The sequence below is a fragment of the Chrysemys picta genome, unplaced genomic scaffold (assembly GCF_011386835.1).
Source record: "Chrysemys picta bellii isolate R12L10 unplaced genomic scaffold, ASM1138683v2 scaf83, whole genome shotgun sequence".
NCBI lineage: Eukaryota > Metazoa > Chordata > Testudines > Emydidae > Chrysemys > Chrysemys picta.
Window position 1 is genome coordinate 44,718 of NW_027052790.1, and position 24,919 is coordinate 69,636.

At 55.6% G+C, this 24,919-nt stretch overlaps 1 long non-coding RNA gene across 1 annotated transcript in view; it reads right to left on the reverse strand.

Annotated features, from left to right (window-relative positions):
* Positions 1-24,578, reverse strand: part of LOC101947955 (uncharacterized) — a 64,876-nt gene extending 40,298 nt beyond the window's left edge. The window contains exons 1-3 of the long non-coding RNA XR_010595389.1: positions 21,025-24,578; positions 20,604-20,753; positions 20,139-20,224 (exon numbers count right to left, since the gene is read on the reverse strand). This is a non-coding gene — a long non-coding RNA (uncharacterized LOC101947955). The remainder of the gene's footprint in view (positions 1-20,138; positions 20,225-20,603; positions 20,754-21,024) is intronic.
* Positions 24,579-24,919: the final 341 nt, after the last annotated feature.

The window sequence follows — 24,919 nt, forward strand, 5'->3', positions numbered from 1 at the left end:
ACGCTGACTAATGGGGCAGAGCACGGCGTAAAGCCAAATGAGCAAGAGGGCAGAGACCCAGACACCAGATACAGGGCGGTCACATTGCTCAGTTTAACAAAGAGCTCAATGCCCCTCCAAAGACAGGGGGAGGTGACTTGCACCCTGATGACAGGGCAGTCACCGTCAATAGCCAGATAACGGAGCAGAATGTCAAAACGACACAATAGCACAAACCGGGACCCAGCTTACAGGGCGGTCACGCTGCTCAAGGTATTAAGAGGCTCGAGATTCCCCTACAGCCTAATTACATGACCTGAGGCCTGATTTGAGGTTGGTTACTGTGCCCAGAGTTCCTTTCCTTGTCCTCCATCTTCTTTTCTCCTCCGTGTATGGCATTCCTGACACTTCCTTCTTCTCCACTTGTGCTTCATGATGTCTGAAACAGAGAGATAGAGCACAAGGCGTGTGTAAGTGAGAACCGACAATGCCACGTCCCGCACGCAAACTCAGTGTAAGCTACTGATACACGGTTCTTTTCCGCATCTGCAGACAGTCTGGATATTTAGGTCCAATACAGTTCTCTGTGGTTTCTTCGGGCAGAATTAGATCCTCACTAGCTGAGCACCATCTTTCGGAAACCGGCCATCGGCGGGCGCCCCCCTCTGGCCTGGCGGCCATCGGCGGGCGCCCCCCTCTGGCCTGGCGGCCATCGGCGGGCGCCCCCCTCTGGCCTGGCGGCCATCGGCGGGCGCCCCCCTCTGGCCTGGCGGCCATCGGCGGGCGCCCCCCTCTGGCCTGGCGGCCATCGGCGGGCGCCCCCCTCTGGCCTGGCGGCCATCGGCGGGCGCCCCCCTCTGGCCTGGCGGCCATCGGCGGGCGCCCCCCTCTGGCCTGGCGGCCATCGGCGGGCGCCCCCCTCTGGCCTGGCGGCCATCGGCGGGCGCCCCCCTCTGGCCTGGCGGCCATCGGCGGGCGCCCCCCTCTGGCCTGGCGGCCATCGGCGGGCGCCCCCCTCTGGCCTGGCGGCCATCGGCGGGCGCCCCCCTCTGGCCTGGCGGCCATCGGCGGGCGCCCCCCTCTGGCCTGGCGGCCATCGGCGGGCGCCCCCCTCTGGCCTGGCGGCCATCGGCGGGCGCCCCCCTCTGGCCTGGCGGCCATCGGCGGGCGCCCCCCTCTGGCCTGGCGGCCATCGGCGGGCGCCCCCCTCTGGCCTGGCGGCCATCGGCGGGCGCCCCCCTCTGGCCTGGCGGCCATCGGCGGGCGCCCCCCTCTGGCCTGGCGGCCATCGGCGGGCGCCCCCCTCTGGCCTGGCGGCCATCGGCGGGCGCCCCCCTCTGGCCTGGCGGCCATCGGCGGGCGCCCCCCTCTGGCCTGGCGGCCATCGGCGGGCGCCCCCCTCTGGCCTGGCGGCCATCGGCGGGCGCCCCCCTCTGGCCTGGCGGCCATCGGCGGGCGCCCCCCTCTGGCCTGGCGGCCATCGGCGGGCGCCCCCCTCTGGCCTGGCGGCCATCGGCGGGCGCCCCCCTCTGGCCTGGCGGCCATCGGCGGGCGCCCCCCTCTGGCCTGGCGGCCATCGGCGGGCGCCCCCCTCTGGCCTGGCGGCCATCGGCGGGCGCCCCCCTCTGGCCTGGCGGCCATCGGCGGGCGCCCCCCTCTGGCCTGGCGGCCATCGGCGGGCGCCCCCCTCTGGCCTGGCGGCCATCGGCGGGCGCCCCCCTCTGGCCTGGCGGCCATCGGCGGGCGCCCCCCTCTGGCCTGGCGGCCATCGGCGGGCGCCCCCCTCTGGCCTGGCGGCCATCGGCGGGCGCCCCCCTCTGGCCTGGCGGCCATCGGCGGGCGCCCCCCTCTGGCCTGGCGGCCATCGGCGGGCGCCCCCCTCTGGCCTGGCGGCCATCGGCGGGCGCCCCCCTCTGGCCTGGCGGCCATCGGCGGGCGCCCCCCTCTGGCCTGGCGGCCATCGGCGGGCGCCCCCCTCTGGCCTGGCGGCCATCGGCGGGCGCCCCCCTCTGGCCTGGCGGCCATCGGCGGGCGCCCCCCTCTGGCCTGGCGGCCATCGGCGGGCGCCCCCCTCTGGCCTGGCGGCCATCGGCGGGCGCCCCCCTCTGGCCTGGCGGCCATCGGCGGGCGCCCCCCTCTGGCCTGGCGGCCATCGGCGGGCGCCCCCCTCTGGCCTGGCGGCCATCGGCGGGCGCCCCCCTCTGGCCTGGCGGCCATCGGCGGGCGCCCCCCTCTGGCCTGGCGGCCATCGGCGGGCGCCCCCCTCTGGCCTGGCGGCCATCGGCGGGCGCCCCCCTCTGGCCTGGCGGCCATCGGCGGGCGCCCCCCTCTGGCCTGGCGGCCATCGGCGGGCGCCCCCCTCTGGCCTGGCGGCCATCGGCGGGCGCCCCCCTCTGGCCTGGCGGCCATCGGCGGGCGCCCCCCTCTGGCCTGGCGGCCATCGGCGGGCGCCCCCCTCTGGCCTGGCGGCCATCGGCGGGCGCCCCCCTCTGGCCTGGCGGCCATCGGCGGGCGCCCCCCTCTGGCCTGGCGGCCATCGGCGGGCGCCCCCCTCTGGCCTGGCGGCCATCGGCGGGCGCCCCCCTCTGGCCCCCCCCTCTGGCCTGGCGGCCATCGGCGGGCGCCCCCCCTCTGGCCTGGCGGCCATCGGCGGGCGCCCCCCCTCTGGCCTGGCGGCCATCGGCGGGCGCCCCCCCTCTGGCCTGGCGGCCATCGGCGGGCGCCCCCCCTCTGGCCTGGCGGCCATCGGCGGGCGCCCCCCCTCTGGCCTGGCGGCCATCGGCGGGCGCCCCCCCTCTGGCCTGGCGGCCATCGGCGGGCGCCCCCCCTCTGGCCTGGCGGCCATCGGCGGGCGCCCCCCCTCTGGCCTGGCGGCCATCGGCGGGCGCCCCCCCTCTGGCCTGGCGGCCATCGGCGGGCGCCCCCCCTCTGGCCTGGCGGCCATCGGCGGGCGCCCCCCCTCTGGCCTGGCGGCCATCGGCGGGCGCCCCCCCTCTGGCCTGGCGGCCATCGGCGGGCGCCCCCCCTCTGGCCTGGCGGCCATCGGCGGGCGCCCCCCCTCTGGCCTGGCGGCCATCGGCGGGCGCCCCCCCTCTGGCCTGGCGGCCATCGGCGGGCGCCCCCCCTCTGGCCTGGCGGCCATCGGCGGGCGCCCCCCCTCTGGCCTGGCGGCCATCGGCGGGCGCCCCCCCTCTGGCCTGGCGGCCATCGGCGGGCGCCCCCCCTCTGGCCTGGCGGCCATCGGCGGGCGCCCCCCCTCTGGCCTGGCGGCCATCGGCGGGCGCCCCCCCTCTGGCCTGGCGGCCATCGGCGGGCGCCCCCCCTCTGGCCTGGCGGCCATCGGCGGGCGCCCCCCCTCTGGCCTGGCGGCCATCGGCGGGCGCCCCCCCTCTGGCCTGGCGGCCATCGGCGGGCGCCCCCCCTCTGGCCTGGCGGCCATCGGCGGGCGCCCCCCCTCTGGCCTGGCGGCCATCGGCGGGCGCCCCCCCTCTGGCCTGGCGGCCATCGGCGGGCGCCCCCCCTCTGGCCTGGCGGCCATCGGCGGGCGCCCCCCCTCTGGCCTGGCGGCCATCGGCGGGCGCCCCCCCTCTGGCCTGGCGGCCATCGGCGGGCGCCCCCCCTCTGGCCTGGCGGCCATCGGCGGGCGCCCCCCCTCTGGCCTGGCGGCCATCGGCGGGCGCCCCCCCTCTGGCCTGGCGGCCATCGGCGGGCGCCCCCCCTCTGGCCTGGCGGCCATCGGCGGGCGCCCCCCCTCTGGCCTGGCGGCCATCGGCGGGCGCCCCCCCTCTGGCCTGGCGGCCATCGGCGGGCGCCCCCCCTCTGGCCTGGCGGCCATCGGCGGGCGCCCCCCCTCTGGCCTGGCGGCCATCGGCGGGCGCCCCCCCTCTGGCCTGGCGGCCATCGGCGGGCGCCCCCCCTCTGGCCTGGCGGCCATCGGCGGGCGCCCCCCCTCTGGCCTGGCGGCCATCGGCGGGCGCCCCCCCTCTGGCCTGGCGGCCATCGGCGGGCGCCCCCCCTCTGGCCTGGCGGCCATCGGCGGGCGCCCCCCCTCTGGCCTGGCGGCCATCGGCGGGCGCCCCCCCTCTGGCCTGGCGGCCATCGGCGGGCGCCCCCCCTCTGGCCTGGCGGCCATCGGCGGGCGCCCCCCCTCTGGCCTGGCGGCCATCGGCGGGCGCCCCCCCTCTGGCCTGGCGGCCATCGGCGGGCGCCCCCCCTCTGGCCTGGCGGCCATCGGCGGGCGCCCCCCCTCTGGCCTGGCGGCCATCGGCGGGCGCCCCCCCTCTGGCCTGGCGGCCATCGGCGGGCGCCCCCCCTCTGGCCTGGCGGCCATCGGCGGGCGCCCCCCCTCTGGCCTGGCGGCCATCGGCGGGCGCCCCCCCTCTGGCCTGGCGGCCATCGGCGGGCGCCCCCCCTCTGGCCTGGCGGCCATCGGCGGGCGCCCCCCCTCTGGCCTGGCGGCCATCGGCGGGCGCCCCCCCTCTGGCCTGGCGGCCATCGGCGGGCGCCCCCCCTCTGGCCTGGCGGCCATCGGCGGGCGCCCCCCCTCTGGCCTGGCGGCCATCGGCGGGCGCCCCCCCTCTGGCCTGGCGGCCATCGGCGGGCGCCCCCCCTCTGGCCTGGCGGCCATCGGCGGGCGCCCCCCCTCTGGCCTGGCGGCCATCGGCGGGCGCCCCCCCTCTGGCCTGGCGGCCATCGGCGGGCGCCCCCCCTCTGGCCTGGCGGCCATCGGCGGGCGCCCCCCCTCTGGCCTGGCGGCCATCGGCGGGCGCCCCCCCTCTGGCCTGGCGGCCATCGGCGGGCGCCCCCCCTCTGGCCTGGCGGCCATCGGCGGGCGCCCCCCCTCTGGCCTGGCGGCCATCGGCGGGCGCCCCCCCTCTGGCCTGGCGGCCATCGGCGGGCGCCCCCCCTCTGGCCTGGCGGCCATCGGCGGGCGCCCCCCCTCTGGCCTGGCGGCCATCGGCGGGCGCCCCCCCTCTGGCCTGGCGGCCATCGGCGGGCGCCCCCCCTCTGGCCTGGCGGCCATCGGCGGGCGCCCCCCCTCTGGCCTGGCGGCCATCGGCGGGCGCCCCCCCTCTGGCCTGGCGGCCATCGGCGGGCGCCCCCCCTCTGGCCTGGCGGCCATCGGCGGGCGCCCCCCCTCTGGCCTGGCGGCCATCGGCGGGCGCCCCCCCTCTGGCCTGGCGGCCATCGGCGGGCGCCCCCCCTCTGGCCTGGCGGCCATCGGCGGGCGCCCCCCCTCTGGCCTGGCGGCCATCGGCGGGCGCCCCCCCTCTGGCCTGGCGGCCATCGGCGGGCGCCCCCCCTCTGGCCTGGCGGCCATCGGCGGGCGCCCCCCCTCTGGCCTGGCGGCCATCGGCGGGCGCCCCCCCTCTGGCCTGGCGGCCATCGGCGGGCGCCCCCCCTCTGGCCTGGCGGCCATCGGCGGGCGCCCCCCCTCTGGCCTGGCGGCCATCGGCGGGCGCCCCCCCTCTGGCCTGGCGGCCATCGGCGGGCGCCCCCCCTCTGGCCTGGCGGCCATCGGCGGGCGCCCCCCTCTGGCCTGGCGGCCATCGGCGGGCGCCCCCCTCTGGCCTGGCGGCCATCGGCGGGCGCCCCCCTCTGGCCTGGCGGCCATCGGCGGGCGCCCCCCTCTGGCCTGGCGGCCATCGGCGGGCGCCCCCCTCTGGCCTGGCGGAAAGCCGACCAGAAGCGATATGGCTGCAGCTTTTTAAGGCCCAGTCGCCCTGGCCAGGCGTTCCTTTTCTATGGCTGGAGAGTTCTGCTTCTGGCACAGCAGCTTTCTGCTCACATACCCGATGGGATGTCTCTCCCCCTTTCCGTCAATCTGCATTGGCGCCACACCCAGCCCTCTTCTGAAGCGTCAGTGAACACCAGAAAGAGCTTGTCAAAGTCCTGCTTTACCAGCACCGAGCCCTTGACCAGAGCCTCTTTCAGAGCACAGAGACCCCTCTGCCACTGCGTGGTCCAGACCACCTTATCTGGATTTCCCTTCTTACATACCTTAGTGATTCGGGTGGCTATGAAGCTAAAGTGGGGAACGAATCTCCGGTAGTAGCCCGCCATCCCAATGAAAGCCTGGACTTGCTTTTTCATCTGGGGAACGGGCCCATCTCTGATCACCTCCACCTGAGCCGGCTCTAGCTTTAGGCAGCCGCCCCCCATTTTGTGGCCCAGGTCTGACATCTCTCACAACTCCCGCCCCCGCCCACCTTTGCACTTCCCAGCTTTTATAGTCAGACCTGTGTTCTGGAGCCAGTTCAGCCCTTGTTTAACCTGGGCCACATGGTCCTCCCAGGTCTGGCTAAAAATGCAGATATCATCACTATATGCCAAGGCAAAATTCTCCCTCTGAATGAGTAACTGGTCCACCAGACGCTGGAAGGTGGCAGGTGCCCCATTTAGGCCCAAAAGGTAGGACCAGGAACTCTTATAACCCCAGAAGGGTGATAAAAGCAGATTTCTGCCCAGCATCCAGATCCAAAAGGTACTTGCCTGTAGCCCTTGGTGAGATCCATAGTAGTGAGATAACGACCCCCACCTCCCCGTCCCGTCTAGAAGATCATCAGGCCTAGGCATGGGGTAGGCATCGAACTTGGTGATGGCATTAAGCCTCCGGTAATCCGCACAAAACCAGATTGACCCGTCCTTCTTGGGGACCAACACTATGGGAGAGGCCCAAGGGCTGGAAGACAGCTGGACCACCCCTATAGCCAGCATGTCCTTGACCTCTCTCTCCAGGTTGGGCTTTTTTCCCAGTGACCTGGAACGGGGAGCATCTTACCGCGGGGTGGGCTCCTGTCGCCACCTGGTGGACAGCCAGGTTACTGAGCCCAGGCTCGTTGGAGAGCAGCGCCTCTCGGATCTCAGCCTACTGGGCAGGGGTTAGCTGATCTGAGAGGGGAATTGATTCCGGCGAAGGGCCGGCCCAGTCTCAGGGAATAGATCCACGAGTGGGTCATCTTCCTGCTCCTCCCGCTGGCCACAGATGGCCAGTACCAAATTCTCCCTGTCAAAGTATGGCTTCAATCACGTTGACATGGTACACCCAGTGGCTGTGAGCCCAGTTAGACAGTTTCACTACATAGTTTACCTCATTCAGCTGTTTGATGACCTTGAAGGACCCATCCCAGGCAGGCTGTAGTTTGTTCTGTGGATATGACGAAGTGGGGTTTTATTTATCTTGTTATGTTGCGTGCGAGTCTTACTGTCCTGTACTAATATTGTGTGTACCTTAGTTTCCCAGTGTAATGCACCAATACTTAGCTGGTGGGAATTGGGAGTGTGATTTTGCGGAGGCCCTCAGGGCAGGTGAGACTGCCCAGCTATTTGCATCTATGTAACCTGAGACCCAGGAGGGGGGTGCGGCCAGGTGACACCTTTGGCCTGCGAAGTGAGACCAAGAAGGAGGAGGGGCATCAAGGGGAGCGTCCCAGGTCAGGTGGCTGGAGGCTGGCAGTCTGCCTCGGGAGACTGGAAAAGGGGAATCCAGGGCGTCTGGCCCAGGATTCCCAAGATGGACTTGGCTGAAAGGCACACATGTTTGTAATAGTTACGTCTGTTCTACGCCGTGTTCCTGTCAACGAATAAACCTTCTGTTGTACGCTGGCTAAGAGTCACCTCTGACTGCAGAGTTGGGGTGCAGGGCCCTCTGGCTTCCTCAGCAGCCTCGCCTGGGCAGACTTGCTGCGGGAAGCGCCTGGTGAGGAAGGGGCTGCTGAATGCTCCAAGGTAAGACCCAGGAAGGTCGAAGCTCTGTAAGCTTCTTGCCCTGGAGACAGTATGCTCAAAGAGAGGAGGCATGCTAGACCAGAGTCCTGCCTGGCTTCGTAGGGAGCAGTTCCAGAGCATCGCCCGGTGACTCCGGGACAGCTGGTGCAGAGGTGGGATCAAACTGCACCCCGTGGACAGAGCATCCTGCAGTAAGTGACTGGGGAGCAATAAAACAAAGGGGGATTAGCGAGAGATGGGCATGCTGGAGGCTCTGAGAGGTGCAATTCCAGGAGGCGGAGGAGCCTCCGGCTTAACCCCCAAGAAAGAGTGGACCCCTGAGAGTGGCTGTCACACTGAAGGGGTTCCTCCCAGGGATTGTGGGGAGCTGAGAGAGTACAGGCCTGTGAGTCCATGACCCCTTGGGAACAGCATGGAGATGGCCTATACCCATGTCCTTAAGAAGGACATTGTAGAGCTGTGCAGAGAGAGAGAGAGGGCCGCGCCTTGGAAAATTCACCAAGACACAGCTGATTGCCCAGTTGGAAGAGAATGATCACTCTAAGGAGCCAGTTCCTGAGAGAGAGGCTGGGAGCAGCCAGGCAGCCCATCTCTCCGACCAGCAGGGGATCTTCCCGACCGAGTTCCCCGTTGGTGGAGCTGAGACAGTTGGAGTTGGAAAAGGGACAGAAACTGAAAGAGCTGGAGGACCATGAGAAGGAATGGGAGGACCGTCAGAGACAGAGGCAGCATGAACTGGCGATGGCAGAGCTGAGAAGCAGAGAGACCCCTACCGTGGTGAGTGCGGACGGGCCCAGGCTAGCTAAGCCCATAGGGAACTCAGATATAAGAGTGCTGCCACAGTTTAAGGAAGGGGATGATAGAGGTGCCTTCTTCACTGCCCTTGAGAAGGTCTGCAATGTGCACCAGGTTGACCCTGCAGACATCTTTGGCATCTCACCCCCTTACTGGGTCCCAAACCCACAGAGATGTTCAGCCAGATGGATGAGGTGGAAGCAAGGGACTATGAACTGTTCAAACAAGTCCTGCTGCGCAAGTTTGAGCTGACCCCCCGAGGCGTACAGGAAAAGGTTCCTGAGTGTGCAGAAGACCCAGGGGGTGACCTATCTGGAACTGGTCACGCTGATTGGGAAATACACCCGCAAGTGGGTGAATGGGGCGGGGCCCAGACCAAGGAGGACGTGATTGAATTATGGAGCTGGAGCAACTGTATGAACTCTGCCCCCCTGACCTGAGGATGTAGTTTGCAGACAAGAGGCCGAAGGACCTGTGCCACGCAGGGCTGCTGGCGGATGAGTTTGTAGTTAGCAGGTCGGGCACTGGAAGGGAATCCCAGGGGGACAGGCCCACGTCAGTGCAGAAGGTGGGGAGGGGGGGGGTCACCCAGGGGCTTCCCTGAAGGAAGTCTTGGAGAAATCCCTCCTGAGAGGCACAGCCAATACCAGAGCTGACCCACCAGCCCCTGGAGACCAACGGGACCTGAGGTGTAATTACTGTGGGCAGGGGGGCCACAGATGGGCCCGGAGCCAAAAGCTCAGGGACAGAATGAGCAAACCGAGCCCTCAAAGGGGCTGGATCCCCAGGCAGGTGGGACTGGCAGTTTAGCAATGGCCCAAGAGGGAGAAGTCTTCCAGGCCAGCTCCTCGGGGAGGCTTGATGCTCAGTGTACAGGGTGGGTGTGGGGCGGCCCCTGAGGAGCGAGTGCCTCATTCCCCTGGAGGTGGATGGGAAGCAGGTCACTGGGACTTGAGGTGACACTGGCCCGGCCCGAGGTGGTGGCCCCAAACCGGCTGGTGTCCAACACCTACCTAACCCTGATGGGTGTCTGCGAGCCCCCATTTAAGGTACCCATGACCAGGGTACATCTGAAATAGGGGGCCAAGGAGGGCCCCAAAGATGTGGGGGTGCATTATCAGTTGCCTACCGAGGTGCTGATGGGGGGGGGTGACCTGGCAGATTGGCCGGGCAGCTCCCAGAGTGCCCTAGTCATCACCTGTAGCCAGAGCCAGCGAAGGGCATTCTGCCCTGACATGGGGGGCGGTGGCCTGCCGGGGGTGCAGGTTCCTACCCCAGCGGGAAAAGAGTCATTGGGGACAGGACTTGGCGGGGCTGCGGCCTGGGACCCAGCCACTGAGAGGGAGCAGGTCCTCATCCCTTCCCCAGCCGCTGAATTCCAGGCCGAGCTGCGGAAAGATCCCTCTTTAGAGAAACTAAGGGAACTTGCTGGCCACAGCCCGGCAAAACCCCTGGGGGTAGGCTGCCTGGAAAGATTCCTGTGGGAGAAGGGATTCCTGTCTTGGGAATGGGCTCCCCAAGGGGAAGTGGAACTGGGGGAGGAGGGGGGGAAGGGAGGAGATCAGGAGACAGCCAGTGGTCCCCCAGAAGTACTACCGCAGGCTACTGTACCTGGCCCATGCTGTCCCTCTCTCGGGATACCAGGAAATCCAGCGCACCAGGCAGAAGCTGCTACAGAACTTACACTGGCCTGGGATCTTTGATGCCATCCAGCAGTACTGCAGGTCCTGCAATCCCTGCCAGAGGGTGGGGAAGGCCCAGGACAAGGAGAAAGCAGCTTTGAGGCCCCCGCTCATCATAGAGGAGCCTTTCCAGAAGGTGGCCGTAGACATAGTGGGACCCCTCAGCAAGGCAATTCGGACAGGGGAAAAAAATACATTCTGGGGGTGGTAGATTTCGCTACTCCCTATCTTGAGGAGGTGGCCTTGTCTGTTTTCAGCAGAGTGGGGGGTTCCCCAAGGAGCTCCTTACAGACCAGGGCTCCAATTTCACGTCAACTCTGCTCCGGTGCTTGTGGGAGAAGTGTGGGGTCCGACGCACCTGGGCCTCAGCGTATCACCTTCAGTCCAACGGGCTGGTGAAGAGGTTCAATGGGACCCTAAAGATGCTGCTGAAAACCTTCATGAACCAGCACTCACAGGACTGGGACAAGTTGTGATGTTATTGATATAATCTGGGACCATATAGGTCATTGTTGCAACCAAGGTCCTGTAGTGACACCAAAGCTGGTATAAAGGAGGTCAAATAAGGTCTCTAAGACAAGGTTCTGGTTTGCTGGTTATGTTTATGCTATCTGGATGCATAGATCATTGTTGTATTTAAAGTTAGAAGTATTGGCTCTATACTGTCTGTATTTCATAATTATGCTGTGCTTCTGGGTGACACCCCAGACAGGTTAGTGTCAGCTCTGCCTAGCCTGCTTGATGGCCCCTTAAGGACCACCGGCTATACAACTGACCCATTGAGAGAAGGCAAATATGCCTTGCAACTCAGCAATGTAGGGAGGGACTTGCCCATGTGACTCCAGACTCCATTTTGCTGTAATTTTCCATAGTAAGGACAAAGAGGTGTTCTTACACCTGGAAAAGACTATAAAAGGCTGATGCCTCATCTCCATCTCGTCTTCAATCCTGCTTCTTACCTCTGGAGGGACTTTGTGTAGAGCTGCCGTTTGTAGCAAAGGACTGATGACCCATCCCAGCTGGGGATGTACTCCAGAGACTTGATTTGAACCTGCAGCTTAGTCTATCACGGCTACAAGCCTGAACCAAGAACTTTGCCATTACTGTATGTCATTGATTCCATTTAACCAATTCCCTCTCTCATCTATATCTTTTTTCCTTTTATGAATAAACCTTTAGATTTTAGATTCTGGCAACAGCGTGATTTGTGGGTACGATCTCATTTGTATATTGACATGAGTCTGGGGCTTGGTCCTTTGGGATCCAGAGAACCTTTTTTTCTTTTACTGGGGTATTGGTTTTCATAACGAGTGGCACTGTTGGTGATACTGGGAAACTGGAGTGTTTAAAGGGAACTGCTTGTGTGACTTGTGGTTAGCCAGTGGGGTGAGACCAAAGTCCTCTTTGTGGGGCAGGTTTGGTTTGCCTTAGAGGCGGAAAAACCCCAGCCTTGGGCTGTAACTGCCCTGTTTTAAGCAATTTGTCCTAAATTGGCACTCTCAGTTGGGTCCTGCCAGAACCAGCATCGTTACAGTGGCGTAGTCGTGCTAGGATCCACAGAACCAGGTCAATTAAGCTCTGGGTCAGAACCCCACGCGATCCAAATTTGAATTTTGGGATTGAGAGTTTGGTTGGTTAAAGAGCAGTTGCAACGGGTAAGCAAAGAGCATATGAGGGCCTTGGCAAAGAAGCCCTGGAAGATTTGTGTTCAGAAAAGGGGATAAGCTTTAGAAAGAAAGCTACAAATCAAGAACTGAGAGAGCTGTTAATGGCCAGTGATCCGGGGGCAAGAGCGCAGCCCTTACCGGCGGCTACAGAAGATGCAGAAAAAATGAGAGTACAGAAGGTAACAAATAAACTGTAACTTGAGCATGAAAGGAATCTAGCAGATCTTTGATTGCTGGAAAAAACCAAAAAACAGCTGAATTAGAAAGAGAAGCTGATAAGAGAGAAGAAAGAGCTCGTAAGGGGCGTCTGGAGCTGCTGGCTGCGGAGGAGAAAGCTCCACAGATGGAACAGGAGACGGCCAAACTTCAGCTCCAAGTAATGGAAGAGTGGAGCACCTGGTGCTCCACTTCCCCACCGCCACAAGCAAAACTGGGAAAGGACGTGTCCCATTGACAATGATACTGAGGATAGAGAGGAGTTTTTGTCTACCTTTGAATGCCTCTGCAATCTGTACCAGATCCCTGATGATCAGCGAATGCCTGTCCTGCTGGCCAGACTGACTGGAAAAGCCAGGGAGGTATTTAATGGACTGGGGGAACAAGAAGCCTTGGATTATGAGCGGTTTAAAGATTCTGTGTTAAGGCCGTTCAAGGTTACTCCTGAATCTTACAGAGTTAAGTTTAGAAAGTTTAAAGTGTCTAATGATTGCACTTCTGTAGAATGTGCTCATAAGCCCATGGGCTTTGTTAAAAAGTGGGTTGTGGGAAGCAAAGGCGCATGGGAGTTTTGAAAAACTGCTGGATTTAATAATTTTGGAACAACAGTTCTTGGACATTGTGCCTGACCACGTGAGAGCAGCTGTGTGTGATAGGAACCCTGAGTCAGTCCTACGGGCTGCAGAGATTGCGGGTGCCCATACCCAAAACAGGGCTCGAGGAGGGTATAAACCCCCAGGGAAAACTAATCACCATTCTGCCCAGTTCAAGGGGGTGGGGGGAGGGGAGGAAAAGGATTTAAAAGTAAACCTGGCGCTGACTAGTCTAAAGGAGCTCATGGGGGCCCAGAGGATAGGAACTCTCACCACAAGAATAAACAGGTTAAATGCCATCACTGTGGTGTGCTTGGCCACATGAGACCAGATTGCCCGACCCTGAAGGGCAGCCCAAAACCAGCAACCCCAAATGCCACGGTAAATGCTAATCCTGTTATAAACTCACAGGCAAGCCACACACAGCCCACCGTTGGTGCCCTGTGTGCAAATGCTGTTTCTGTGGTCTCTGAAGAATTTGACCTTAAAACTCATATTAAAGCTAAATATGGGGAAAATAATGCAGAGTTTATTACCAGTGCAGAAGTGAATGGAGTAAGGTGTATGGCATGGAAGGACACCGCAGCCGATATTACTTTGGTTAAAGCAAGTCTTGTCAGGGAGGAAGATTATTGGCCAGATGAAAGTGTAACTGTTGTAGCCTCAGCTGAGTATTTTGTCAGGGCGTCTTTGGCTCAAATCCACCTGAAATGGAAGGGATTTGAGGGCACCATGGTTGCGGGAGTAAAAAACACAATCCCTAAGGATCTTATGATTGGAAATGATATTAGAGCTATGTTCAGTCAAGTTAGCACAAACCAGGCACAGGAGAGGTTGTGTCTAAAGTTGTGTCTTTGGAAGGTTTTTCCAAAGGTTTGTCTTTGGAAAGTAGTAGTTTGGCTGTGAACGAAGTTTCTGAATGTCTGCCTGCCTGCCTAATGTTTCAGAAGTGAATCTGGAATTAGATCAAGCACAGAAAGATCTCATTGGTCAGGAAAATGTTTCTCAGGAGCAGCTTAAAGTGGATGGACAGATGGAAGCCCCAGCTGAGGGAGGAAAGGGTAGATTTTTAAGGGGTAATGAATTGGTGGCTAGTACAGCTTATACAAGTGAACCTGAAAAGGGTAACTCTCATTTGCAGACAGTAGCTCAGGGTAGTGAATAGAGCAGCAGTTTATCTGTTGGGAGTGGAAACGTGTCTGGTAAAGAAAGTTTGGATGAGCCTAGACAGCCTTGTGAGCTGATGGCTTTATCTAGTCAGCAGTTTGGGAAGGCAAGGATAGCGGAAAATGAGGGCCCCTACACCTTACTTGTTTCCTGTGGGGAGAATTGTGACAGTGAAGGAAATGTGCCTGTGTCCGTCAGGGGTATTTTAACTTGCCTACGGAGGAATCTACCTCGGTCTCCAAGCAATTGTCTGTGAACAGCCCTGCGTGCCGGGACAAGGGAAATGAGATCCCAAGCTGCGTGTTTGGAAAAGGAGAATGCGGCTCCGGCTCTTCTTTGTGAAGCAGACAGAAGGTGCCTTTCAGCCTGTGATGGTTGAGGATAGTGCAGTGGTCTCAGAGTTGGTTCTGGATTCAACTAAAGCCCAGGAAGGGAATGGTCCTAAGTTTGTGTCTGCTAGGGAGAATGGCACTGTAACTAGGTTGCATCCAGTTAGCGTCTTAGCAAAATCCCAGAGACCGGACAATTCTGGTGCTTGTATTTTACCTGTTGCTAATGGGTGGTTGGAAAAGGATGTAGCAATTCTGTCTGATCAGGGTGATATCCTAGCCAGGACACCAGGAGAGCAGAAAGGTGATTTGATCATGTTACCTACTGATGGTGTGGAAACTTGTGGCAAGAAGGAAAAACTTCCTGAACTTGTGTGTGGCTAGCTTGTTGGAAAGACACTAGTGTTGGGACAGGAATGTCTCCATGCTAATTCCTTAAATGAGCAGTCTGTGCTTCAGGGTGTGACAGATTTGGTTACTGGTGTTTCAGAGCAGAACAGTTTTATGGCTGAATGCTTGAGGCCGGCCACAGGGGAGAGCAAGCAAACTCTCACCCTCAGCCTCTTGGGATTTGTGTGGTCTCTCTTTAGGACAGAAGTCCAGTCTTAAAATTGGTAGCAGCTAAGAATTTAAAAGCTAGTGTTTGCGTTGATGCAAATTACCTGACTGACTGGGAGAAGACAGACTTGCTAATAGCTGTTAGCACAGACAGCGCACCCAATCAGCCAGGGAATTCTGTTAAGCAAGAGAAATCAGGATTTAAACCTTCAGGACATGGAGGAAAGAGAGTACTTACTTTTGCAAAGGGAAGCCCCACGTTAACCCTAAAATGCCCAAACCCCAATGGTATGGAGCCAAAGGTGTGGCATAACAAACAGGATTGTAAATGGACACTTGCAATGAATTTGTTCTTATTGCTAACGGTAATTTTTGTAACTGATGTGTTGCTATTACCAAGAACTGTAAAAATGTGCAATGTGCCTAATCTGGCGGGGGCGAGAAAAAACAAACAAAACACACCACCTTGAACATGTTAAAAGAATTACATGAGAACATACTTTATGTTAAGGGCCTTGTTAAACTGATAATTCACAGTTGATGCCTGTGAACAGTATTGGAATTTTCAACGGGGGAAAAGACATTCCAAACCTAATGTGCTGTATGAAAAGGGAAACCGAGGCATACTACCACACTGCTGTCACGGCTAAATGCCAGGATTCCTATACTATAGACAACATTAATCTCTACATAGACTTGATGTTAACTGGGTTCCAAACATTGGCCAGAGCTTGTATGGATAAAGTAGCTATGTTCTTTAGCATTTGGCAAAAGAAAATGAAACATACAGAAACCATGCTGCAAGAGCAGATCCAATCCATTATTGTTCTAACCAAGTTTTACCTTGAGTTTGTAAAGAGATTAAATCAGGTTATTGAACGGGACTTGGATAAACCATTTCTGTTTTACACGAATACGGCTTCTAACCCAATACTAGCTGTAGTGAGACGGAACCCAAGGATGGGGGGCTCTTGGGATGTAGTCAGTGATGTTGGTGTCATCCCTTCCTGCATCAGTTTTGCATTGGGGGTGTGACATTATTGATATAATCTGGGACCATACAGATCATTGTTGCAACCACGGTCCTGTAGTGGCACCAAAGCCGGTAGAAAGGAGGTCAAATAAGGGCTCTAAGACAAGGTTTTGGTTATGATTATGCTAGCTGGATGCATATATCATTGTTGTATTTAAAGTATTGGCTCTATACTGTCTGTATTTCAAAATCATGCTGTGCTTCTAGGTGACACCCCAGACAAGTCAGTGTCAGCTCTGCCTAGCCTGCTTGACGGCCCATTAAGGACCATCGGCTATACAACTGACCCATTGAGAGAATGCAAATACGCCTTGTAACTCAGCAAAGTAGGCAGGGACTTGCCCATGTGACTCCAGCCTCCATTTTGCTGTAGTTTTCCATAGTAAGGACAAAGAGGTGTTCTTACACCTGGAAAAGACTATAAAAGGCTGATGCCTCACCTCCATCTTGTCTTCAATCCTGCTTCTTACCTCTGGAGGGACTTTGTGTAGAGCTGCCATTTGTAGCAAAGGACTGATGACCCATCCCAGCTGGGGATGTACTCCAGAGACTTGATTTGAACCTGCAGTTTAGTCTATCACTGCTGAAAGCCTGAACCAATAACCTTGCCCTTACTCCAGTATCAGAGGGGTAGCCGTGGTTGTTGCTTTTTACAGAGTCAGACCGAGGCTCCTGGGGCACCTTTAAGACTAACAGAAGGATTGGGAGCATAAGCTCTCGTGGGTAAGAACCTCACTTCTTCAGATGCAAGATGACTTGCATCTGAAGAAGTGAGGTTCTTACCCACGAAAGCTTACGCTCCCAATCCTTCTGTTAGTCTTAAAGGTGCCCCAGGAGCCTCTGTTGCCATTACTGTATGTCATGGATCCCATTTAACCAATTCTCTCTCATCTATATCTTTTTTCCTTTTATGAAGAAACCTTTAGATTCTAAAGGATTGGCAACAGTGTGATTTGTGGGTAAGATCTGATTTGTATATTGACCTGGGGCTTGGTCCTGTGGGATCAAGAGAACCTTTTTTCTTTTGCTGAGGTATTGGTTTTCATAACCATTTGCCCCCATACCAAGTGGCACGGTTGGTGATACTGGGAAACTGGAGTGTCTAAGGGAACCGCTTGTGTGACTTGTGGTTAAGCCCGTGGGGTAGGACCAAAGTCTTCTTTGTCTGGCCGGTTTGGTTTGGTTTGCGCAGAGGTAGAAAAACCCAGCCTTGGTCTAACTGCCCTGTTTTAAGCCATTTGTCCTGAATTGGCACTCTCACTTGGGTCCCACCCGAACCAGTATTTACCCCAGCTGTTGTTCCCCTACTGGGAAGGGGCCCAGAAATCAACCGTGTTCTCTCCTTTCGAGTGGCTGTATGGGAGGAGAGTAAGGGGACCTGTGGACTTGTTGAGGGACGAAGGAGAGGGGAAGGCCTCCCCTGATGGAAAATCAGAAGTGGAGTATGTACTGACTTTCTGGGAAAAGCTTGCTGAGCTCATGGACTTGGCCGGGGAGAATTTAGCCAGGGCCCAACGTAAGCAAAAGGTCTGGTACAACCGCCCAGCGCGTTCCCGCTCCTATGCTACCGGGGACCAGGTGACAGCTCTCATTCCCATCAGAACGAGCAAACTACAGGCTGCCCGGGACAGGCCCTTTAAGGTCCTCAAGCAGCTGAATGAGATCAACTATGTAGGGAAACCCTTGCGGCCAGAGTCAGGCGCCAGCACAGTGAGAGTCCATGAAAAGGTTACATTTCTTCTGGGATGATTAGATCCTCAACAGCTGAACACGTCTTTATGAAACTTATTCAACATAAGAATGGCCATACTGGGTCAGACCAAAGGTCCAGCTAGCCCAGTACCCGGTCTTCCACCAGTGGCCAATGCCAGGTGCCTCACAGGAAATGAAAACAACAAGTCATCATGCGATCCACCCCATCGCCCATGCCCAGTTTTGGGCAAACAGAGGCTAGGGACACCATCCCTCTTTCCAACAGATTTTGCAATTTAAAGCAGATTCACCCAGTCCCTTAACTGCCATCATAAAGACACACGTACATATGCTGGACGTGGACGTTAGAGAAGCAAACTTTTACATTCCTACCTTTCTTGTATGACTCTCCGGGCCAAATGTTTAACAGACCTCCTTAAAGGCTTCAACATTTGTAGGCAGATTTCTTTGCATGGCAAATTGATCAGTTACATGTAGTTTCTGGATTTGCCTAAGGCTTTGTGCAAATGCCAAGGTTTGGCCCTAAAAGATCTGTTAGCTAGCAGTCAACAGGAAACTAAAACCTACTTCTAAAGCAGATAACTAAGTTACCTATGGACTTTGAAATATTGGCCCCACCTCCTCAGTATCTACTGCCTGTCCATTAGTCCTTCCCAGAAGGTCAGTAACAAGAGTAGCCACTTTTATAAAGAAAATATGGGCATGCCAAGAAAAGACACCATCAAGGTGAGTTGTCCTAACCCCCTACAACAAGGTATCATGTGTATGTTAAATTGAGGGGAAGACAGTCCCTAAAGTAACAGATGTTTGTTTGAGACTTCCAGCTATGCACAACAGAAGCAGGAAACAACCCCCCTGCCCATCCCAGATGAAGCCCTGGCTGCAGCAATACATGCCTTTACCTTCCACTCTACTGCCTCCATCAGCCCAATCGAGATGAAGCTTCAATTGGTCCAGCATGCTGGCCAAACTCCTGACAGCATCACCTTGGCAACAGCTTATTAGGCCACGGTCAACGCTCTGGAGTGTCTCCCCAGTGCTGGATTTGCTTTGCGGTCCTAGGCCTAATCTATAAAGCCCCAATAATGTGAGCTAGATCAGGGGCTCTGTGCAACCCTTCAAGAATACACCAAGCCACACAGGAAATATGACTGACAGAGCTTGGGGGGGGGGGCGGAAAAACAAAACAACAACAAGCCCAGCACTCACTGCACAAGTTACACTTCCCTCTGGAGCCGAGAGCCCTCGTCTGTGGAGCATCCCTCTGCTGGAGATCAGGAAGAGCCCATATATTTTACAAAATAAAATGTTGGAACATCCTTGAAGGCCTGCCCCAATAGAGGACAATGGGGCAACCGTCTATTTCTCGAATGGGACACATTTTGAAAATAGATCCCAGAGGGCTCCTTTCTATACCGCAATGAACAATTCTTGTTTTAAATAGAATGGTGTTAGCCACCTATATAAAGTACTAGAGCGATGGCTGTTTTACTGTTGGCTAGTGTAGATACATACCCAGCAGCACTTGGCCATGGCACCAGCTGCACTATTACCTAGTGCTTCTATTTTGTGAATTACACTGGGGGGGAGGGAGGGGGAGGGGGATGTGATCCTTTATGTAGGTTTATTTTCTTGTTTGGGGAATCACGGCTTGCTATGCCAGTGAACAAATGAGTCAGGGGATCTCAGGTCTCTTTGCACGTATGGAATAGGCACATGTATGTATGTATGTATGTATGTATGTATACAAATGAACTGATGTCTGCATGAATATGTTCTGCTTCACCCCAACCCCCCTACTTTTTGCAGTCCAGCATCTTGAGAGTGACAAACACACAAGCAATTCTGAACCATGCAGGTTATGACCTCAGACAGTTAGTGAGCTGGTGAAAAAGGAGTATTTAAGAAAGCATATAATTACAGGAAAATTTAAATGCCACAGTTTTTGGCAAGAGTAGTTAAATCGGGGCTAAGGAAACTGAGGCATTTAGACATACATGCATACCTGGTTGGATGGTCTCTACACTATGCTGTTTAAGACCCTTTATCAAGACTTTCCATTGGCATTTATACCTGGGAAGAGGAAGAGTTCTGATCTTAGGTTGAAATAATCCTGGGAAATGTAGTTCAGCAAGGGACTACAATCATTTGCATTCGCTGAATTGCAGCATCAAGTCTGTTCTATTATTCTGAGCTACAATGGCTCAGAACTACTCTACCACAAAAGACCCCACATTCCTTCTGCCTTTGAAGAACATAATTAGGGCACTGACAAACATTTAGCATCAGATTTTCAAAAGGTAGAATGGTGGGAGCTGGCAGGTATGGAGCACTTTTGAAAGTCTGGCCGCTTCACTAAAGCGCCCAAATGGGAACCGAGCTCTTGAAAATGTGGCAACAAGGGATCAATTCTGCTACAGCACATACGTCCGCTGTCTTAGTAGTAAAGTTTCTCACTGGATTCAGGGGATGACTCATGGAATGAAAGTAAAGGAGAGAGGAAGCCAGCCCTTAATGCACAGAATGGGCCTTTTCTAGTGTGGAGTTTATTTATTGTTCCAAGGCAGCACAATTTATGTAGAATTAAAACAAACAAAGACAACCTACAACCAAATTTGGGCTAGGCCAGGAGCTAAGTAAATTCAAAGGTTAGCAGCACAATTATTTATATGACTTACCAGCAATACTTATCCCATCCAAAAAAGAAGAAGTTCCAAGTAGGCAATCTTTGAGTTCATTTTGTATGACATTTCTTCCAAAGGACCTACGGAATAGGGAAGTAAACATTTCAAAAGCACGTGCAACCTGGAGTTGTTCCCCCACCCCCTGAACCGTGTATCCAATATGGACAAAGTAAATCACTTCATGTTAACTTGCTGTTGAAAGAATCCCTTCTGCAGAGAGGGGTCTAGCAGCACATGTACTCACGCAATATAGAAGTGGCCAAGGTCAGTCAGTCAGTCATTTACTGTTCACCAAAGGTGCTGTCATCAGCTGGATGTAGACTAGGGCTGAGATACAGTGCTTGCCGTGAGGGGTAGGAAAAGAGAGAGCAGACAAGGAAAACTACAAAAGTGTAGTTGTTTCAGACACGCTGCAATTAAAGGAATTTAAGAAAAAGCATTGTAACAGGGTTTACTCACCACCCTGCACTGCCTCATGGCCAGGCATGGCATCACGGTATCCTTGTGGGGTAGCAGCCCTTGTCAACAGTCACTCTGGGGCTGTGGTGGTTTCTTTTAGATAACTCACCCCTCCAGCCAGGGCACAGTCTTTAGTGTGGATGGCTGACCCTGGAAGGAACAGACTAAAGTTCTAAACTCTCTTCATAGAAATCAAAAGCTTCCAGCCTCTCCACAGCTCTTCTTCAGCAAGGTCACATTCAGACTGCAGCCCCCTTACTGGGCTCAGCTACCCTTGTACACCACTTGCTGAGGGCTGGTAGGGGAATCCAGTCCCAACCTCAGTCTCAATTCTGGGTTACAGCCCAGGGCCCTGGACTGCACAACCAAGTCAAATCCTCTACCCATAGTGCAGTTTTCCATGCACCATTTCCTTCCTCACCTCTTTCCTTCCCTTCTCGGTCTCCCAATCTGTCCCCTGGGTGCTCACTCAAGCCCCTGCAGGCACCTTTTGACTCTCTGCATTCTCTTTCCTCCAGCCCTTCCTCAGCTGGGCCCACTCAGTAGTTAAACCTGGGATCACCTAATTTCTCTCAGGTGGGGCCCATTCTGTAATCAGGGCTGGCTTAGTCAGAGGCTCTCTATTATTATCTCAGAGCTCTGGATGAGCTCTGAGAGTTGATCTCTCTCTTTCCATATATATATAAAAAAATTATTGTCAGGCTTTGGCTCTGATCCTCTTACACCAATCACTGTAACTGACTTCTACTCTGGGTTATCTGTTTTCTTTTCATGCTATTGGGCCAGCCAATGGTGCCATGCTGCATTCCATGAGCTGAGGATCTGCCCATTGGTCTCATGTTGGGCCAGATTCTCTCCCCCTTATGTTGACTAGTACAATACCCCACAAGCAAGCCCCATTGAAATCAGTAGTTAGTAGAGTGAGGTATTACTCAGTGTGAGTAGGGGTGACAGAATCTTGCCTATTATGTCTAACTAGTCTTTCTACACGTAGCAATATCAATTAAAGGCTGTTTTCTAAAGATTACACTTTTAAAAGTAGATTTTTCTCCCTGCCTAATGCAGCTGCCATCTTGTCCTTAAGATGCAGCATGTTACAGTCACTCTGTTTTCTCGGTCATGGAAAATTTCTCTTTGTTCAGTCTTTGGGCCCAATTCTGAGAAGTGCTCAGCACCCACTAGTTCAGTGGGAGTTCAGGGTGATCAGGACCTTGCAGGAAGTGGTTAGTGTCTCTTAGGGTTAAGCCCTTTCTTTGATGTTTTTCCTTGACCTGAAATGAAAACAAATCTAGACCGAAGAGTATGTTTTACTCTGTGAGTATGAGCATGAAAAACATCCTTCCTGAGACGTGGAATCACCTTTCCCATAGCTTGGCGGTTCTTCACCTTGTGTAAGATTTTGTGTTTAGGTAACAACTATAGCACCTCGGTCTTGTCTATTTATGTCCTTCTGCTTGTACGTCAGTCTGTGTTGTGATTAGGGTGACCAGCTGTCCCGATTTTATAGGGACAGTCCCGAATTTGGGGTCTTTTTCTTATATAGGTTCCTATTACCCCCCCACTCCCTGTCCCGATTTTTCACATTTGCCGTCTGGTCACCCTAGTTGTGATCCTGTGTGTCATATCAGTGCACTTGCATTTCCTCATACATTATACAAAGAAGTATCAGACAGATGTTCAAGGAGCAGATTTATACCACACAGATTTATACCTGGGGAGAACTGATGCATTCTGACTTGCATATTTAGTCTATGTTTTTGAAAGTCAGAAAATGTCAACATAAAAGCTAGTTTAACATTTGATTATTTTCCAAATGTCAGTTGCATTGATGCTGCAATTATCTGCGCATTTGACCATCACCAGCGTGAACCCACAGTCAAGTAACCGAAAACAATCACCCCACTAAATATGAAATTGGTCTTTTGTGAAAGGAGTTGTGCGGAAGGGTTGCCACGTTGTCAGAAGTTCAGACGAATATAGGCCGAGATGAGCTTTTCTTTTAGCCAAAAAGTTCCCCGAGGTTGGAAAGCCCCTCAAGAGAAATTAGGATTAAAGGGGTTTAGTTGATGGCCCTTACTGGTTATCTAACACAGTTTTGGTCTAACAGGGAGATGAAGCTATCCATAAAAGGAAAAGTACAGGCAAGCTTGACAGAGACCGAGAGAGAGAGGAAAAGGAGGAGAAATGATGTGGGAAATAGGCCATGACATTTGTTACGGTGCCATAATTGTTAGATGAACAGTAGGAGTAAGGGAAATATAGAAGATAATTATTTAGACCTAGTGGGAAGATCTGTTATTTTCTAAAAGGTATTTCTAGACTGGACAGCCCAACAGCGTTTGGCATTTTATAAAACCTCTAGCTTGGTGAAACAGTTTTTATATTGGTGTCAGGACAATAAAGAGAACAGTGTCTAGTAGAATGGAGAAAACATCCTCCCCAAAACAGAAATGGTGGAACAGTAAACTGGGTGCCTTGTATAAATATACAGGGATGAACGCGAAGAAAAAAGACACTAAAAATTGTGAAAAGAAACCACCACAGGAAAAATCCGTCTCTCGCTTAGCAAGAAAATGAGGCGAGAAACACAGAACACATGGGACCAAATGGGGCCACCTCTCATCAAAGCTCAACAATCTGGCTTTGGGTGGACTGTTTTGCCCCTCAGCCTGCTGGGTTGCCAAGGAATAGCTGCAGTGGTGCTCTAGTGGTAGAGACAAATGGGGTTCCTATACACCTCATCCATTGGTTGTCACCTACTACAGCACAGAGCCGTCTAGTGGCTACACCCGCAGCCCTCCATTCTGTTGCAAAGAAAGGCACGACAAGAGTTCAAGGGCATAGAGACTTCCCAGCACACACCCTGCTCTCAGCACAGTACCGCTATTCTGCTTGTATTCTGGTCTGGTATATAAACAGAGGATAGGGCAGCATGTGTGACTTAATATAGTGGTTGACTAGTTTCTAAAATGTTTGGCAAAAAAATGTTTGGGAGGTTTCCTACTCTAGGAGGTGCCGGCTTTCATTCTTTTCCACAGCAAAACTGAGCAAAACGGAAGGATGGGTAATCTGATTTCATGAGGTCTTGCCCAAGAAAAGCAAGTATGTCTTAGACCACTTCACCTTTTTACATTGTAGAGACAGTCTCCCTTTGTACAGCTTATAGCCGGTCTACAGTATCTTCTATCCTGAGATGCAGGACTGAAGGAGATAGGCCTGGGAAATACTTGAGTAACCGCAACACATTTTCAGTGTGTATATTTTCCTCTCATAATGCGCTTGAACTGTTTTAAGCATTTTGCTCAATTTTACATAAGGTGGTTACATCTTTACAAAAGGAAATATGATTGTATGTATAATGTACACGTACAATGTAGCATGTGCAATATAAAGTGATGCTCCCTGGCCAATGCAATGTTATAACAAATATATACATGTGGGACTCAGTTATGGCTCTAAGAGTGGGACGGGGGAGCTGCACTGCCTGAGTGGTGGAGGTACAGAACATCACACCATGAAAATGTTACATTTCTTCTGGGAGGATTAGACCCTCAATAGCTGAACACATCTTTATGAAACTTGCGGCCACCGTCGATACCGCCTCTGGCCTTGCAGCCAAGCAAGTCGGTTTGTACAGCTTTCCTCTGGGTGTCTTCTTAGGGAAACGACCCAGACTATCTACACCTACATGCTGAAATGGAACCTCAATTATGGGGAGTGGCTGGAGAGGGGCCTTGACCTGGTCCTATTGCACCTGGGAGCCATACAAACTCTTCCTCAAAGTCTAACGTCTTCATTACGCCTATAGTGCAGAGGAGAACCTCCTGACAATCATTCCATCACACTGTTTTTAAGCTGTGCTATGTGGAAGAATCTTTTCATCTACTTAAGAGCCATTTGAGGTTATCCATCATCTATGACTTTAGGTCTTCCTGTGGGAAAGCCAGCCACAGGTAGATAAAAGGGGAGGAAAACACCACCAATACATCCCCACTTAAGCTCACCTTTATCATCCCACTAGCAGGCTTTCATCATAGAAATAGATGACCCGATGACTTCTGCACGGAACACAAAATCTTTCCACACAAAGCGCCTGAGTGTCCGCATCACTTCTAGGGCTTTGTGAGACCTGCCTTCTGGTCCCGATCAGCGTGGTTCCATTACAGCCACCCTGCCAGGGCTGCCCCAGGCTGGAACAATGGGTGCTGGGGGTGTGAAGCTTTAAGTAATAAGAGCCACCGAAACATGGTCTCATCGTATACTGGGTTTGCAGTTTTGTTCATTTGCTTTCAGTACCCCGCAACATCTTCCCCTGG